Source organism: Ruditapes philippinarum, unplaced genomic scaffold, assembly GCF_026571515.1.
Source record: "Ruditapes philippinarum isolate M1 unplaced genomic scaffold, ASM2657151v2 ctg43_1_1_1_1, whole genome shotgun sequence".
Classification (NCBI taxonomy): Eukaryota; Metazoa; Mollusca; class Bivalvia; order Venerida; family Veneridae; genus Ruditapes; species Ruditapes philippinarum.
The window spans coordinates 206,704-219,409 of NW_026854262.1; the positions used below are offsets into that span (position 1 = coordinate 206,704).

General features: G+C 33.9%; 1 long non-coding RNA gene across 1 annotated transcript in view; it reads right to left on the reverse strand.

Annotated features, from left to right (window-relative positions):
• Positions 1-10,108, reverse strand: part of LOC132739562 (uncharacterized) — a 34,550-nt gene extending 24,442 nt beyond the window's left edge. The window contains exons 1-2 of the long non-coding RNA XR_009627027.1: positions 5,059-10,108; positions 4,365-4,512 (exon numbers count right to left, since the gene is read on the reverse strand). This is a non-coding gene — a long non-coding RNA (uncharacterized LOC132739562). The remainder of the gene's footprint in view (positions 1-4,364; positions 4,513-5,058) is intronic.
• Between the last annotated feature and the right edge of the window lie 2,598 nt (positions 10,109-12,706).

Sequence of the window (12,706 nt, forward strand, 5' to 3'; positions counted from 1 at the left end):
GGCATAACTCTGCCAAAAATCATTGAACCATGACCAAATTTGAACTTGACCTGTATTTTATCATGACATATCCATATGTCAAATTTGAGTTGAATGTGTTGTACCTTTGGGGAGATAATGAACGGAAACTGAAAATTTCATATTATTTTCAAAGTAAAAGGGGCATAACTCTGCCAAAAATCATCGAACCATGACCAAATTCGAACTTGACCTGTATTTTCTCATGACATATCCATATGTCAAGTTTGAGTTGAATGTGTTGTACTGTTGGGGAGATAATGAACGGAAACTGAAATTTCATATTATTTTCAAAGTAAAAGGGGCATAACTCTGCCAAAAATCATCGAACCATGACCAAATTCGAACTTGACCTGTATTTTCTCATGACATATCCATATGTCAAGTTTGAGTTGAATGTGTTGTGCCGTTGGGGAGATAATGAACGGAAACTGAAAATTTCATATTATTTTAAAGTAAAAGGGGCATAACTCTGCCAAAAATCATCGAACCATGACCAAATTCGAACTTGACCTGTTTTTTCTCATGACATATCCATATGTCAAATTTGAGTTGAATGTGTGCAACCGTTACTAAGATAATGAACGGAAACTGATGATGACGGAATGACAGAATGACGGAATGACGGAACAGGGTAACACTATATGCCCCGGCCGGCCATTACATGGCGGGGGCATAAAAATCACAAAATGACTGTAAATATCATAACACAATGAAAAGTCTCCAAATCCAACTGATTCTGTATAATAACCAGTTCTAATACTTTCTGTGTCATCCCATGACTATAACAAAGTGTAAACACCTGTCTCATGGTTATGACATAGTGAAGGCTTGGGTAATATTTCTCCATTTTGGAATAAGCGCTTTCTCGAGTTCTAGCAAGTCCTGCATTCCAAGTCACCCGATCTAAACATCACAATTGTCGGCTGAACTGAACAGGCGTGTGAGACAGCGGCAAAAAACACGAGCAAACCCTTATTAAGGAATAGAGATCTGTGAGGCAGAGGTGTATACTTTGTTATAGCCAATTGGGAGGACATACAAAGTGTTAAAACTGGTAAAAATAAGTTTAATGGGATTCAGAGACTGTTCAGTGTTACGATTTTTACAGTCATTTTGTGACTTTTCAGTTTACAGTAGCATATTTGTTTTGCTATTTTTTCTATTTTCTTATCAGTGAATTGTAAAAATAATTCCAAGTAGTAAGTACGATATGTTGAATTTTGTAAAGTCCAAATTTGAACAAAATCCGTTCACAAATAACCTATTTATACAGAAAAAGTGTCAGTGTCGGGTTATAAGTGCCTCTGAGTGTACATTCGTTCAAGGATTTTAGTTTAGAGGTAGAGCAGTATATTATTATTAATAAATAAATAAATATAGCATACCATTACTCGGAGTCACTCTTTTTGGCTTGGGGATTCACGGAGTCCAGAGGACTTAATTGTCACTCGTTATTGACGCGGAGTCACTCTTTTGTGTACGAGAAATTTAATATCCACTCGGAGTCACGCTTTTTGTAATTACTTGTTACTCGCAGGAATTTGCATATTCCTCGTTATCTGTACTGTAATTGATAACAATGTCCAATATGGAAAACGTTTGTCTACCCTATAAAAATAAGTGTGGGGCTAATTTTCGATCCATAAGGGGCTTAATTTGTCCACCTTGTCATTTCTTAAACTTTACGTGTTATTATTGGTAGATTGGGGAAAGTAATATTTCATTTACTTGACAACCAATAATTGCTGATTGTGGCATTGGGTCCTTTTAACTTATGAGTTTGAACTGTAGTGGGTGTAAAATTACATTTAAATATATTTTCTGAAGATAATATGTGATAATATAAAATCACAATTTATTGATTTTACCAATATTTCAGGTTTACGATATATACCAAAACAAAAATCTTTTCTATTGTCTTAATATCCTCCTTTTCATGTGATGATTCAAATAAGACAAACAGAATTCATTGCACTATCAGAATTTTCAGTGCAAAATGGTTGTAACTTGAGATACAACCATTTTGCACAGAAATTTAACAGCAAGTTGAGATACAACCTTTTGACAAATATTGATTTAACTTGTTAATTTTCAGAATCCATTTAAAATACTTACTGAGGATATGCAGAACCACAAAATACATTGAAAATGTTAAAAATGCTATTTTTTGAAAAAGAAGAAATGAGTTACAACCGTTTTGTGTAAGCCCGCAATTTTCATGTAACATCTTTAAGCAATTTTAACAGAAATGTAAGCGCATTTAAAATAAACTGGCATTTATGTATTAAAGAAGTAAAAGATCTAACAAATTAATTAACTGCTTAAGTTTTAAGTAAGTTTAGGGGAGCAGTAGCATGTCTCACAACCATGTATCAAGATTTCCAGCCCTATTGTGGTCCCAACCTTGTTTTTTTATACGACACAATTACTGGAAAGTTTCAGGAAGAAGACTGCAGAGGAGAGCTTTAAAACCTAAATTTCATCATAATCAATTTTTAATAAATAAATTAAGCCTTACATGACTGTATAACAAAAGATTATTTCACACATGTGCCCTCAATAACTATATATCTGAACATTTTCAATATAATCCTTTTCAAATTTTCTACCAATTGCAAACAAAATAAAATTCAGATATATGGGGGAGGCTAAAATGTTTGTAAAATCAACATTTCTGACATGAGGTAAAATAATTGCTAATGATACTGATGTAGCCTAATAGAGCCTTACAGTGTAAGGAGATAAGACATTTTTGTCATTAGCCAGATCTCAAATATGTTTTTAAGGTTTACGCTGAAAGACATTGGATACCTAATTCAACAAGAGCCATGTCAACATGGCCATCCCCCGCCGAATGTGTTTGCTCATTGGAAGAATGTATATGTAGTAGAGCAGAATAATTCCATTTTAAGAGGTCTTTTGGTAATGAAAACTGATGGCTATAGTGATTACAGATTTGAAACCTATGTGAATACTGATGGCTGAAAATAACAAAGGGCAATAACTGAAAAATATTGCAGGGTAGGTTATCATTCTTGTGTGCTGCATCCCTCCTAAGTAAAATCTATCCACCTATGAAGTTTCAAGTTGATACCTCAAATACTTTTTGAGAAAAAATTGAATTGAAAAATTAAGTATGAAAAATAACAAAGGGCAATAACTCAAAAATTATAAAAGGTAGAGTTATTATTCTTGTGCACTGCACACCTCCTGAGTTAGATCTATGCACCTATGAAGTTTCATAATGATATCTCAAAGGCCTTGTGAGTTATGCTCTGGACAAAAATTAATTTTGAAAAATAAAAAAGGGCAATAACTAAACAATTATGCAGGGTAGAGTTATCGTTCTTGTGCACTGCACACTTCCTCAATGAGATCCATCCACCTATGAAGTTTCAAGTTGATACCTCAAATACTTTTTGAAATAAGCTCCAGACAAAATAGTATGAAAAAGAACAAAGGGCAATAACTCAAAAATTATGAAAGGTAGAGTTATCATTCTTGTGCAATGCACACCTCCTGAGTGAGATCTATGCACCTATGAAGTTTCATTTTGATATCTCAAAGGCATTTTGAGTTATGTTCTGGGCAAAAATTAATTTTGAAAAATAACAAAGGGCAATAACTCAAAAATAATGCAGGGTAGAGTTATCATTCTTGTGCACTGCACTCCTCCTCAATGAGATCCATCCACCTATGAAGTTTCAAGTTGATACCTCAAATACTTTTTGAGATAAGCTCTGGACAAAATAGCATGAAAAAGAACAAAGGGCAATAACTCAAAAATTGTATAGGGAAGAGTTATCATTCTTGCGCACAACATTCCTCCTCAATAAGATCTATCCACCTATGACATTTCATGTTGATATCTCAAACACTTTTTGAGTTATGCTCCACTCAGGTGAAAAATTAAGTATGAAAAATAACAAAGGGCAATAACTCAAAAATTATGAAAGATAGAGTTATCATTCTTGTGCACTGCACACCTCCTGAGTGAGATCTATGCACCTATGAAGTTTCATGTTGATATCTCATAGGCTTTTGGAGTTATGCTCTGGACAAAAATCAATTTTGAAAAATAACAAAGGGCAATTACTCAAAAATTATGCAGGGTAGAGTTATCATTCTTATGCACTGCACTCCTCCTCAATGAGGTCTATCCACCTATGAAGTTTCAAGTTGATAACTCAAATACTTTTAGAGATATGATCTGGACAAAAATGTCGGACGGAAGGTCGGACGGAGACTATTTCTATATCCCCCGCCGCCTTTTCGGCGGGTGATAAAAACACAATTATTTCCTCAAGAATTAAGATCTAATGAGAAAAAATAATCACATTTACCATCTCTGAATCAAAAAATGAAGATTTATGAATGTTCCATTCCTTTAGCAGGTGGCCTTGTTTGTAGATGTCACCCTCCCAGGCAGGCTGGTATTTCTCTCAAGGTTTTCACTGTTCCCAAAAGGTTTTATACTGACTCTCTCAAGCCCTTTAACACATAAAACAAAATACAATATTATTTAATTATTAGTTTTTAGAAAATATATCTCATCTGATCAAAACTACTTGTAAAATTTTACTATGACAGTAAAATTCATTTCAAGATTTTCCTATCAATTTTCATGTCTTGGAAATGTTTTGTTTTACATATTAAGACAGGAAACTACAGTTCTTTGATGAAAAAAGAAATTTGCATTTTATTGTGGCTATTATTTCTTTAGATTTACAAACACAACATTGCAAAAGAAAAAGAAATGAAAACATTATAGAATGCTAAAAATTGCAAAATTGAGAATGCTGCCAGCAAAGTTTGACCCTGTATATATGGGCGGCAGTAGTAAATTAAAGCTATTATCCATGTCCCTAGCAATGGCTTGGGAAAATAAGCTTAGAGCTGGGTTAAAGGCTAAAAATAACTAGCAAAAACAGATATCTTAAATATAACCTGACTGAATATCATGATAAAATAAGTGTCATTATGTGAGAAATAAAATGTTTGAAAAAATACAAATTTGTCTCTTTGGTATCAACTTACGGTTTTAGCTGCTTCCGAGTGCTGTTTAATGATTGAACTGTATTCATACTGTGTATGCCAGTGTTGTATGAATTCTGAAATGAAAATTTAAAAGCACCAAAAAAAAACAAATCTAGGTAAAGATATTGACATGTTATATTATATTTCTGAACAAATATCTGCTCAAACAAAAGCTATATTCCAGTATCGGGCAATGCAGGTTGTTCTTCTCAGGCCACTTCCATACTATGACCCACTGATTTCCATCTCTCTTAACTCAGGAACAACTGTCATACTACAATGCTGCTGACTCAGGATTGAAGACAATCACTCCCACACAATTCCTCCTTGCGGATATAAAGTTGCCAGACTCCTCAGATTTCATTGTTATAAGTCTTGATCAACAGACCAGGGATATATCAGGGCATGATACCTAGAGAAAAGGATCCTGCTAGCTGCAAGTTTTGCCTAGCTCACAGCTATTCTACCACAGAGACAAAGGGAAATAAATCTGGAAAAAACTTCTGGATGGCAGACACTCGGTTGACCTCATGAAAAAAAAAAGAATCCCATTTCCAATTTTCATGACTGAAAAAACCATAATCTATCAATACTGCCGGCGCAGCATCTCAAGAGAAATTCTTCCAAAACGAATTCCCATTTTGCGGACATATCAGCACCGGATTCCTTCAATGGGGTCGTCAGTGAGCCTTGATCAACAGTTGTGGGATACATCTAATAAGTAAATGAATTTAATTTAACAAACAAAAAAATAGACATTTTAAATTACTGTATACAAAAATGACAAAACAAAGAAAATAAATAATACCTGTTGCTTTTCCATTTCCTCAAAAAATACCATTTAGACACTTTACTTAATGACTATACCTACTCAGGAAAAATTCAAAGCATGTTTCTTGCTTAAACTTCCTGGAAAAAAACCAGGACTGAGCAAAATGCGTGTTAAGTTTCTTGCTCAAGGTTCCTGGAACATACCAGTACTGAGCAATGTGTGTAATGATTCTAACTCAAGGCTCCTGGAGCCAACCAGTACTGAGCAATGCATGCTTTATTTCTTACTAAATGTTCCTGGACTCGACCAGTACTGAGCATTGCGTACATTTCTTGCTCAATTTTCCTGGAGTAAACCAGTACTGAGCAATATGTATAGCTATTCATGCTCAAGGTTCCTGGAGCAAACCAGTACTGAACAAAAATCAAAACATTGTTTCTACTGAAAAATTCTCAAATAAAAGTGGACGTCACTTCAACAAGCCATAATTTTGACTGAAAATGATTAAGCATTGCTTTACCTGGCAAGATATCAAATTATATACATGGCTTCATACATATCATAGCCAGATGGGTCTAGCTATAATAAGTACTTTCCACGACAATATATTCAGTGCTAACTTGAAGCCATTCAGTCAACACTTTTACATAAGCAAGGGGGCAGACGCAGACATTACTTTAAACAAAAGATTTTATGTAGAAAAACTAAAATTATTTACAATATAAACATCAGAAAATATCAAAACAAGGCATAGAAATTACATACTGGAGCCAACAAATACTGACCAATGTGTGCCACATTTCTAACTCAATGTTCCTGGAGCCAACCAGTACTGAGCAATGCATGTAACGTTTCTTACTCAAAGTTCCTGGAGCAGACCAGTACAGAGCAATGTGTGTAATATTTTTTACTCAATGTTCCTGGAGCCAACCAGTACGTACCAATGTGTGCTTTATTTCTTACTCAATGTTCCTAAAGCCAACCAGTACTGACCAATGTGTGTAACATTTTTAACAAAATGTTCCTGGAGCCAACCAGGACTGACCAATTTGTGCTTTATTTCTTACTCAATGTTTCTGGAGCTAACCAGGACTGACCAATGTGTGCTTTATTTCTTACTCAATGTTCCTGGAGCCAACCAATACTGACCAATGTGTGCTTTATTTCTTACTCAATGTTTCTTGAGCTAACCAGTACTGACCAATGTGTGTAACGTTTCTTACTCAAAGTTCCTGGAGAAAACAAGTCCTGAGCAATGTGTGTAAGTTTTCAAACTCAATCTTACTGGAGCAAACCAGTACTGAACAATGTATACCACATTTCTAACTCAATGTTCCAGGAGCCAGCCAATACTGATCAATGCATGTAACGTTTCTGACTCAAAGTTCCTGGAGCAGACCAGTTCTGAGCAATGCTTGTAACATTTTTTACTCAAAGTTCCTGGAGTAAACCAGTACTTAACAAAATGTGTAGCTATTTATGCTCAATGTTTCTGGAACAAATCAGTACTGAACAAAAATCAAAAGATTGTTTCTACTGAAGTTTTCAAATAAAAGTGGACCTTACTATAACAAGCCAGGATTTTGACTAAAAATGAATAAGCATTGCCTTACCTGGCAAGATATCAAATTATATACATGGCTTCATACATATCATAGCCAGATGGATTGATGGCATGGTTAGAGAGTTTGCAGTCTAGCTATAATAAGTACTTTCCACAACAATATATTCAGTGATAACTTAAAGCCATTCAGTCAATACTTTTACTTTAGCAAGGGGGCAGACGCAGACATTACTTTAAACAAAAGATTTTATGTAGAAACACTAAAATTAATTTACTAAAGTTCCACTAAAGTCAACCATTACTCAGCAATGCCTGTAACATTTCTATCTGAAGCTTCCTGGAGTAAACCAGTACTTTGCAATGTGTGTAACATTTTTACTCAAAGTTCCTGGAGCAAACCAGTACTTTGCAATGTGTGTAATGATTCTATCTCAAGGTTCCTGGAGCAAACCAGTACTGAGCAATGTGTGTAATAATTCTATCTCAAGGTTCCTCTGACCAATGTGTGTAACCATTCTCACTCAATGTTCCTGGAGTCAACCAGTACTGAGTGCATGTAACATTTCTTGCTCAATGTTCCTGGAGTCAACCAGTAGTACCAGGGTTGCCAGCACCATAGATAAATAAAATTCCCTGACTTTTCACTGACCAAATTAGGTTTTACACTGACCAAAACTACTGAACTTAAACGGCCTCCACCTCCCTACAGCCGTCCAATCCACCCATTAGTTTGTTTTTTCAATTCTTTTAACAATATGGTATTACATTATTCAACAATAAAACATGCTGTATACATCTCAACAAATTTTGGTAGTTTTGTGTTCAGTAAAATATTAAACTATGCACAATAAGCATACAAATCTAACAAGATTTAACCAGTATTTCTAATAATATTGACAAAAATTAAATAATAATGTATGTTTTAGCTATTGATAGGGTAACAAAATATCCCAAAACACACAAAAACTTTAATAATTAAACAACAAATTATAAACAAGAACGTGTTTGTTAAACACAAATGCCCCTGGCTCAGATTCTTTTCAGTAGCAATATTTCAAAAAATGTTTACCCATTCACTCAGTTATGGACAGAAAAATTGCCCAAAAATTGTTAACACAAAATATATAGCTTGACAAAGTCATGGCATTTTGTAATTGTGAAAAATATAAGTTGCCAAGTCATTGCTCTGACTTGTGAAGTTGAAAAATATTCAACTTCATGCAAGTTATCTTCCTACCAAATATGAAATACATCATTCTGTCATTAAATAAAGGCTGTATGGGCTAAAGTGTAAAATCTATTTTTAGCACTGGTGACCTTGACCAAACCGACCCCTAACTATCCAAAAGAAGAATACTTGTAAGTTATCTTCCTACCAAATATGAAATACATCTGTCAATAAATAAAGGCTGTATGGGCAAAAGTTAAAAAATCTATTTTTAGCACTGGTGACCTTGACCCAACTGACCCCTTACTCCATCCAAAAGATGAATACCTGCAAGTTATCTTCCTACAAAATATGAAATACATTTGTCAATAAATAAAAGCTGTATGGGCAAAAGTGTAAAAATCTATTTTTAGCACAAGTGACCTTGACCCACTGATCCCTACCCCAATCAAAAGGATGAATACCATGCAAGTTATCTTCCTACCAAATATAAAATATATCTGTCACTTAATAAAGGCTGTATGAGCAAATGTGTAAAAATCTATTTTTAGCACTGGTGACCTTGACCTAACTGACCACTAACTCCATCAAAGTTTATGTTTCTATCAATTATAAATAACATCTGTCTTGAATAAGGTCAATACACCTGTAAAAATGTAAAAGTCTATTTTTAACATTGGTGACCTTAACATTGGTAACATTGACCTTGACCCAAATGACCCCTTACTACACCCAAAGAAGGAGGACCTCCCTTGGCATGTTTGTATTAAACTAAGACATTAACTAAAAAATAAAGGCTGTATGAGCAAAAATGTTTATACAGTCGACTCCGGTTATAACGAACTCAATGGGACATTAAAATATCGTTCGCTATATCCGAAGTTCGCTAAAAGCGAAGTAGCAACAACTTGCTGACTTGTTTGGATGGGGAAATTTGCCTTGAAAAAGCCATACTCTTCACTGGTTACCGGTGTAACCGGTATTTTACTGCAGCGGTTATTTAATGCGGGGCATTTTATTGAGCAATATATTATGTACATGGTACATATATTTATTCATGTATTAATTGTCTATGAAGTTCTTACCATTTGTTTTCTTTTGCTATTTGTTTATTATCGTTTGGTTAATATTGCAAACACAAAAAAATGATTACTTGGCAATTATCGGGTATTTACAACAATTAACTGAGGGTGTGAAATACAAATTTTCCGTAACAAGTAGGAAATTATGTTGGGAGAACATTTTTCAAAATCTTTATTCCCTGAAGCCATAACTAACTCGGCAATCATTCGATCGTTTAATTATCGGATAGTGTTATTCATGTACTGATCCTAATCGAGCGCATCCCGATATTTCAATTATAACAGTTTGTTATAACCGAGGAAATTTAAATGTTTTCCGTCATTTGGGGCTTGAAAAAATGGTTCGTTATAGCCGAAAATTCGCTATAAGCGAGTACGTATTAAGCGATATGATTTAATATAAAATAAAGGAGGAATCGGCCGGGATGTCAGATTTAGTTCGCTATTAACGATAATTCGTTATAAGCGAGTTTCGTTATAAGTGGAGTCGACTGTATTTATTTTTTTAAACCAGTGACCTTTGACCTTGACCCTAGAGACCGCTTACTCACAAACAAAGCTGTCACAGGAGACAGCGAAGCTCGACTAATAAAATTACTGACGCAGTAAGGAGGACAAACTATGAAAGAAAAATCAATTATGTATAAATTTATGTATTAAGTTATAGTAAAAAAATTTATATTTTGTTAACATAAATTCAAAGATCAAGGGGAATAATTCTAGAAATTTAGTCATGCTAGAGTTTGGACCTTGTCACACAACATTTGTGTAATGATAAAAAATATATACTTGAAGTTTGAAGTAGATACCTCTTTAAAAAGTAAAAGAAGTTTTTATAGTTTTCTTAAAGAAAATCCTTAGTTCAAAAGAGAGAATAAATGTGTAAATATTGCTTCAAGAGTTATGAACATTGTCACATAAAATGTAATTGATGATAAGGAATAAGTATTTGAAGTTTGAGGTAAGATACCTTTAAAATAAAAAAGTTATAATAAAAAATTAAAAATTTTCTAGTAAAAAAAATCTAAGTTTATGGGGAGATAATTCTTGCAATATTGGTGCTAGAGTTATGAACCTTGTCACATAAGATGTGGATGATGATAACGTAAATATATTTTGAAGTATGAAGTTGATTCCCTTAGAAATAAGAAAGTAACAGTAAAAAATAATATTTTTTATTTGAAAATTCTAAGTTCAAAGGGAGATAAATCTGAAAATATTGGTGCTAGAGTTATGAACCTTGTCACATAACATGAAGATGATGATAACGTAAATATATTTGAAGTATGAGGTTGATCCCCTTAAGAAATAAAGAAGAAACAGTAAGAAATAGTACTTTTTGAGGAAAATTCTAAGTTCAAGGGGAGATAAATCTGAAAATTTGGTGCTAGAGTTTATAACCCTTTGTCACATAAAATGGGGATGATGATAAGGGTACATATATTTTGAAGTATGAGGTTGATCCCTTAAGAAATAAAGAAGTAACAGTAAAAAATAGTATTTTTTAAGGAAAATTCTAAGTTCAAGGGGAGATAAATCTGAAAATATTGGTGCTAGAGTTATGAAACCTTGTCACATAAGATGTGGTTGATGATAAGGAACAATATTTTTGAAGTTTGAAGTTGATACCTTAAGAATGACAAAGTTATAGTGAAAAAATATTTTACTGCACCAAAACTTTAAATCAAAATCTGGACGCGGACGCCGACGCCGGGGCGAGTAGGACAGCTCTCCATATACTTCGTATAGTCGAGCTAAAAAATTAGAGGACCATCAAAGGTATCCACCTACTAAATATAAAAGATATCAATTAAAGAAAAATAAGCAATTAGGAGAAATTTAAAAATAAATCCAAGTTGCCGAATTAGGTTTAACCAGCAAGGCCCCTATTTTCAAAGTGAAAAAAAGGGAAAATAACTGGAAAATGGATGACACAGTTATATAACTTGGCAATTATTTTTTATCATGTAATTTGTATTGATAAGTATGTGTGGAAATTATCAAGGCCATTAGTATAGATAGAACTTAAGATATTTCCAACTTGCCGTTTTAGGTTAAACCATTATTAATTTTCTAAGTACTAAAAGGGCCATAACTTGGTAAATATGAAGCCAGAGTTATGTAACTTGCCCAGATCATGTACTTTGTAATCGATTAGTAAGTGTGTAAACTTTTTGAAGCCATTGGTACAGTTAGAACTTGCAATCCAACTTGCCGTTCTAGGTTAACCTCGTACGGACAGACGGTTCAATTACTATATGCCCGGGGGCATAAAAAGCCAGTGATTATCTCAACTGAACCTATAGTATATATTATATACTATTCACTAGGATTATCATCAATGCAGAGTAAAAGAAATATAACAGTCTGTAAATGTGCCCAGCAAACAACATATCCATTTTTACACAAAACACCTTTCAGATGGATGCTAAAACATGTTTCTTTATGTTGTGAAAAATATGACAAAACATAGGAACTTAATAACTTGAAAAGCAGAGATTAATTGAACTTCATCCCTAATTGAACTTCATCCCTTTGACAATTTTCAACAGGTCATACAAAAATCTAGGGAACTCTCTATCAGAAAGTAGCTGTATGCACCTAGTGTATCATGTTAGTTTAACTCATCATGGTACAAATATTATTTTTCCCTCGACTTTTCCCTGACTTTTAAGGATTTTCATTTTTCACTGACCTATTTTCAAAATTCCCTGACCTTGAAAAAAAATAAGATTTCCCTGACTTTTCAAGTCTGCTGGCAACCCCCCCGAGTACTGAGCCATGCCTGTAACATTTCTAGCTGAAGCTTCCTGGAGCCAACCAGTACTAAACAATGCATGTAACATTTTTTACTCAAAGTTCCTGGAGCCAACCAGTACTAAACAATGCGTGTAACATTTTTTACTCAAAGTTCCTGGAGCCAACCAGTACTAAACAATGCGTGTAACATTTTTTACTCAAAGTTCCTGGAGCCAACCAGTACTAAACAATGTGTGTAACATTTTTTACTTTCCTGGAGTAAACCAGTACTAAACAATGCGTGTAACGTTTTTTACTCAAAG